This window comes from Balaenoptera ricei, chromosome 5 (assembly GCF_028023285.1).
Source record: "Balaenoptera ricei isolate mBalRic1 chromosome 5, mBalRic1.hap2, whole genome shotgun sequence".
In the NCBI taxonomy this organism is placed as follows: domain Eukaryota; kingdom Metazoa; phylum Chordata; class Mammalia; order Artiodactyla; family Balaenopteridae; genus Balaenoptera; species Balaenoptera ricei.
In genome coordinates, this window is record NC_082643.1 from 64,030,556 (window position 1) to 64,036,443 (window position 5,888).

The following is a 5,888-nucleotide window of genomic DNA, read 5'->3' on the forward strand; positions in this document are numbered from 1 at the left end:
TTAGCAGAGAGGATGCTTAAAATCATACTAAGTTCACAGACAGTCCAAAACACACCACCAGACACAGCCCTGCACACCAGAAAGACAAGATCCAGCTCCATCCACCAGAACACAGGCACCAGTCCCCTCCACCAGGAAGCCTACACAAGCTACTGAATCAACCTTACCCACTGGGAGCAGACACCAAAAACAATGGGAAATACAAACCTGCAGCCCATGAAAAGAGTATGCCAAACACAGTAAGTTAGGCAAAATGAGAAGACAGAGATATATGCAGCAGATGAAGGAGCAAGGTAAAAACCAACCTGACCAAAAAAATGAAGAGGAAATAGGAAGTCTACCTGAAAAAGAATTCAGAATAATGACAATAAAGATGATCCAAAATCTTGGAAATAGAATGGAGAAAATACAAGAAACATTTAACAAGAACCTAGAAGAACTAAAGGGCAAACAAACAATGATGAAGAACACAATAAATGAAATTAAAAATTCTCTACAAGGAATCAATAGCAGAATAACTGATGCAGAAGAACGGATAACTAACCTGGAAGATAAAATGGTGAAAATAACTATTGCGGAGCAGAATAAAGAGAAAAGAATGAAAAGAATTGAGGACAGTCTCAGAGACCTCTGGGACAACATTAAACGCACCAATATTCGAATTATAGGGGTCCCAGGAAAAGAAGAGAGAAAGAAAGGGACTGAGAAAATATTTGAAGAGATTATAGTTGAAAACTTCCCTAATATGGGAAAGGATGTAGTCAATCAAGTCCAGGAAGTGCAGAGAGTCCCATACAGGATAAATCCAAGGAGAAACACACCAAGACACATATTAATCAAACTATCAAAAATTAAATACAAAGAGAAAATATTAAAAGCAGCAAGGGAAAAACAACAAATAACATACAAGGGAATCCCCAAAAGGTTAACAGCTGATCTTTCAGGGGAAACTCTGCAAGCCAGAAGGGAGGGGTAGGACATATTTAAAGTGATGGAAGGGAAAAACCTACAGCCAAGATTACTCTACCCAGCAAGGATCTCATAAGGATTTGACAGAGATATTAAAACAATTACAGACAAGTGAAAGTTATGAGAATTTAGCACACCAAACCAGCTTTAAAACAAATGCTAAAGGAACTTCTCTAGGCTGGAAATACCAGAGAAGGAAAAAACCTACAATAACAAACACAAAACAATTAAGAAAATGGTAATAGGAACATACGTATCGATAATTACCTTAAATGTAAATGGATTAAATGCTCCAACCTAAAGACATAGACTGGCTCAATGGATACAAAAACAAGACCTATATATATGCTGTCTACAAGAGACCCACTTCAGAACTAGGGACACATACAGACTGAAAGTGAGGGGATGGAAAAAGATATTCCATGCAAATGAAAATCAAAGGAAAGCTGGAGTAGCAATTCTCACATCAGACAAAATAGACTTTAAAATAAAGACTATTACAAGAGACAAAGAAGGACACTACATAATGATCAAGGGATTGATCCAAGAAGAAGATATAACAATTGTAAATATTTATGCATCCAACATAGGAGCACCTCAATACATAAGACAAATACTAGCAACCATAAAAGGGGAAATCGACGGTAAAACAATAATACTAGGGGACATTAACACCCCATTTTCACCAATGGATAGATCATCCAAAATGAAAATAAATAAGGAAACACAAGCTTTAAATGACACATTAACAAGATGGACTTAATTGACATTTATAGGATATTCCATCCAAAAACAACAGAATACACTTAATTCTCAAGTGCTTATGGCACATTCTGCAGGATAGATCATATCTTGGGTCACAGATCAAGCCTTGGTAAATTTAAGAAAATTGAAATTGTATCAGGTATCTTTTCTGACCACAACTCTATGAGACTAGATATCAATTACAGGAAAAAAACTGTAAAAAATACAAACACATGGAGGCTAAACAATACACTACTAAATATCCAAGAGATCACTGAAGAAATCAAAGAGGAAATCAAAAATTACGTAGACACAAATGGCAATGAAAACACAACAACCCAAAACCTATGGGATGCAGCAAAAGCAGTTCTAAGAGAAAAGTTTATAGCAATAGAATCCTACCTCAAGAAACAAGAAACATCTCAAATAAACAACCTAACTTTAAACCTAAATCAATTACAGAAAGAACAAAAAACCCCCAAAGGTAGCAGAAATCGTAAAGATCAGAACAGAAATAAATGAAAAAGAAATGAAGGAAACAATAGCAAAGATCAATAAAACTAAAAGCTGGTTCTTTGAGAAGCTAAACAAAATTGATAAACTACTAGGCAGACTCATCAAGAAAAAAAGTGAGAAGACTCAAATCGACAGAATTAGAAATGAAAAAGGAGAAGTAACAACTGACATTGCAGAAATACAAAGACTCATGAGGGATTACTCCAAGCAACTATATGCCAATAAAATGGACAACCTGGAAGAAATGGACAAATTCATAGAAAAGCACAACCTTCCAAGACTGAACCAGGAAGAAATAGAAAATATAAACAGACCAATCACAAGCACTGAAATTCAGACTGTGATAAAAAAAATCTTCCAACACACAAAAGCCCAGGACCAGATGGCTTCACAGGTGAATTCTATTCCACATTTAGAGAAGAGATAACACCCATCCTTGACAAGTTCTTCCAAAATGTAGCAGAGGGAGGAACACTCCCAAACTCATTCTACGAGGCTACCATCACCCTGATACCAAAACCAGAAAAAGATGTCACAAAAAAAGAAAACTACAGACCAATATCACTGATGAATATAGATGCAAAAATCCTCAACAAAATACTAGCAAACAGAATCCACAGCACATTAAAAGGCTCCTAGGCTTCCTCGGTGGCGCAGTGGTTGAGGGTCTGCCTGCCAATGCAGGGGACATGGGTCCGAGCCCTGGTCTGGGAGGTCCCCGCGTGCCGTGGAGCAGCTACGCCCGTGAGCCACGGCTGCTGTGCCTGCGCGTCTGGAGCCTGTGCCCCGCGACGGTGGGAGGCCCGTGCACCGCGATGAGGAGTGGCCCCCACTTGCCGCAACTAGAGAGGGCCCTCGCACAGAAACAAAGACCCAACACAACCATAATTAAAAAAAAAAAAAAAGGCTCCTACACCATGATCAAGTGGGGTTTATCGCAGGAATGCGAGGATTCTTCCATATATGCAAATCAATCAATGTGATACACCATATTAACAAACTGAAGGATGAAAACCATATGATAATCTCAATAGATGCAGAAAAAGCTTTTGACAAAATTCTACACCCATTTATGATAAAAACTCTCCAGAAAGTAGGCATAGAGGGAACTTTCCTCAACATAATAAAGGCCATATATGACAAACCCACAGCCAACATCATTCTCAATGGTGAAAAACTGAAACCATTTCCACAAAGATCAGGAACAAGACAAGGTTGCCCACTCTCACCACTATTATTCAACATAGTTTTGGAAGTTTTAGCCACAGAAATCAGAAAAGAAAAAGAAATAAAGTGAATCCCATCAGAAAAGAAGAAGTAAAGCTGTCACTGTTTGCAGATGACATGATACTATACATAGAGAATCCTAAAGATGCTACCAGAAAGCTACTAGAGCTAATCAATGAATTTTGGTAAAGTAGTAGGATGCAAAATTAATGCACAAAAATCTGTTGCATTCCTATACTCTAATGATGAAAATCTGAAAGAGAAATTAAGGAAACACTCCCATTTAGCACTGCAACAAAAAGAATAAAATACCTAGGAATAAACCTACTTAAGTAGACAAAAGACCCGTATGCACAAAACTATAAGACAAGAATGAAAGAAATTAAAGAGGATACAAACAGATGGAGCCATATACCATATTCCTGGATTGGAAGAATCAACATTATGAAAATGGCTATACTACTCAAAGCTATCTATGGATGCAATGCAATCCCTATCAAACTACCAATGGCATTTTTCACAGAACTAGAACAAAAAAATTTCACAATGTGTACGGAAACACAAGAGACCCCGAATAGCCAAAGCAATCTTGAGTAAGAAAAACGGAGCTGGAGGAATCAGGCTCCCTGTCTTCAGACTACTACAAAGCTACAGTAATCAAGACAATATGGTACTGGCACAAAAACAGAAATATAGATCAATGGAACAGGATAGAAAGACCAGAGATAAACCGACGCACATATGGTCACCTTATTTTTGATAAAGGAGGCAACAAGAATATACAATGGAGAAAAGACAGCCTCTTCAATAAGTGGTGCTGGGAAAACTGGACAGCTACATGTAAAAGAATGAAATGAGAACACTCCCTAACACCATACACAGAAATAAACTCCAAATGGATGAAAGACCTAAATGTAAGGGCAGACACTATAAAACTCTTAGAGGAAAACAGGAATAACACTCTTTGACATAAATCACAGCAAGATCCTTTTTGACCCACCTCTTAGAGAAATGCAAAGAAAAACAAAAATAAACAAATGGAACCTAATGAAAGTTAAAAACTTTTGCACAGCAAAGGAAACCATAAACAAGACAAAAGTCAACCCTCAGAATGGGAGAAAATATTTGCAAATGAAGGAACTGATAAAGGATTAATCTCCAAAATATACAAGCAGCTCATGCAGCTCAATATCAATAAAACAAACAACCCAATCCAAAAATGGGAGGAAGACCTAAATAGACATTTCTCCAAAGAAGATATACAGATTGCCAACAAACACATGAAAGGATGCTCAACATCACTAATCATCAGAGAAATGCAAATCAAAACCACAATGTGGTATCACCTCACACCAGTCAGAATGGCCATCATCAAAAAATCTACAAGCAATAAATGCTGGAGAGGGTGTGGAGAAAAGGGAACACTCTTGCACTCTTGGTGGGAATTTAAATCAATATAGCCACTATGGAGAACAGTATGGAGGTTCCTTTAAAAACTAAAAATAGAACTACCATATGACCCAGCAATCCCACTACTGGGCATATACCCTGAGAAAACCATAATTCAAAAAGAGTCATGTACCACAGTGTTCTTTGCAGCACTATTTACAATCACCAGGACATGGAAGCAACCTAAGCGTCCATCAACAGATGAATGGATAAAGAAGATGTGGCACATATATACAGTGGAATATTACTTAGCCACAAAAAGAAACGAAATTGAGTTATTTGTAATGAGGTGGATGGACCTAGAGTCTGCCATATAGAGTGAAGTAAGTTAGAAGGAGAAAAAGAGATACTGTATGCTAACACATATATATGGAATCTAAAAAAAAAAGAAAAAAGAAAAAATGGTTCTGGTGATCCTAGGGGCAGGACAGGAATAAGGCACAGACATAGAGAATGGAGTTGAGGACAAGGGGAGGGGGGAATTGTAAGCCTGGACGAAGTGAGAGAGTAGCATTGACATATATACACTACTAAATGTAAAATAGCTAGCTAGTGGGAAGCAGCTGCATCACATGGGGAGATCAGCTCAGTGCTTTGTGACCACCTAGACGGGTGGGATTGGGAGGGTGTGAGGGAGACGCAAGAGGGAGGGGATATGGGGATATATGTATACATATAGCCGATTCACTTTGTTATACAGCAGAAACTACACAACATTGTAAAGCAATTATACTCCACTAATGATGTTAAAAAAAAAAAAAAAGAGGGCTTCCCTGGTGGCACAGTGGTTGAGAATCTGCCTGCCAATGCAGGGGACACGGGTTCGAGCCCTGGTCTGGGAAGATCCCACATGCCACAGAGGAACTAGGCCCATGAGCCACAACTACTGAGCCTGCGCGTCTGGAGCCTGTGCTCCGCAACAAGAGAGGCCACGACAGTGAGAGGCCCGTGCACCACGATGAAGAGTGGCCTCAGCTCGCCAC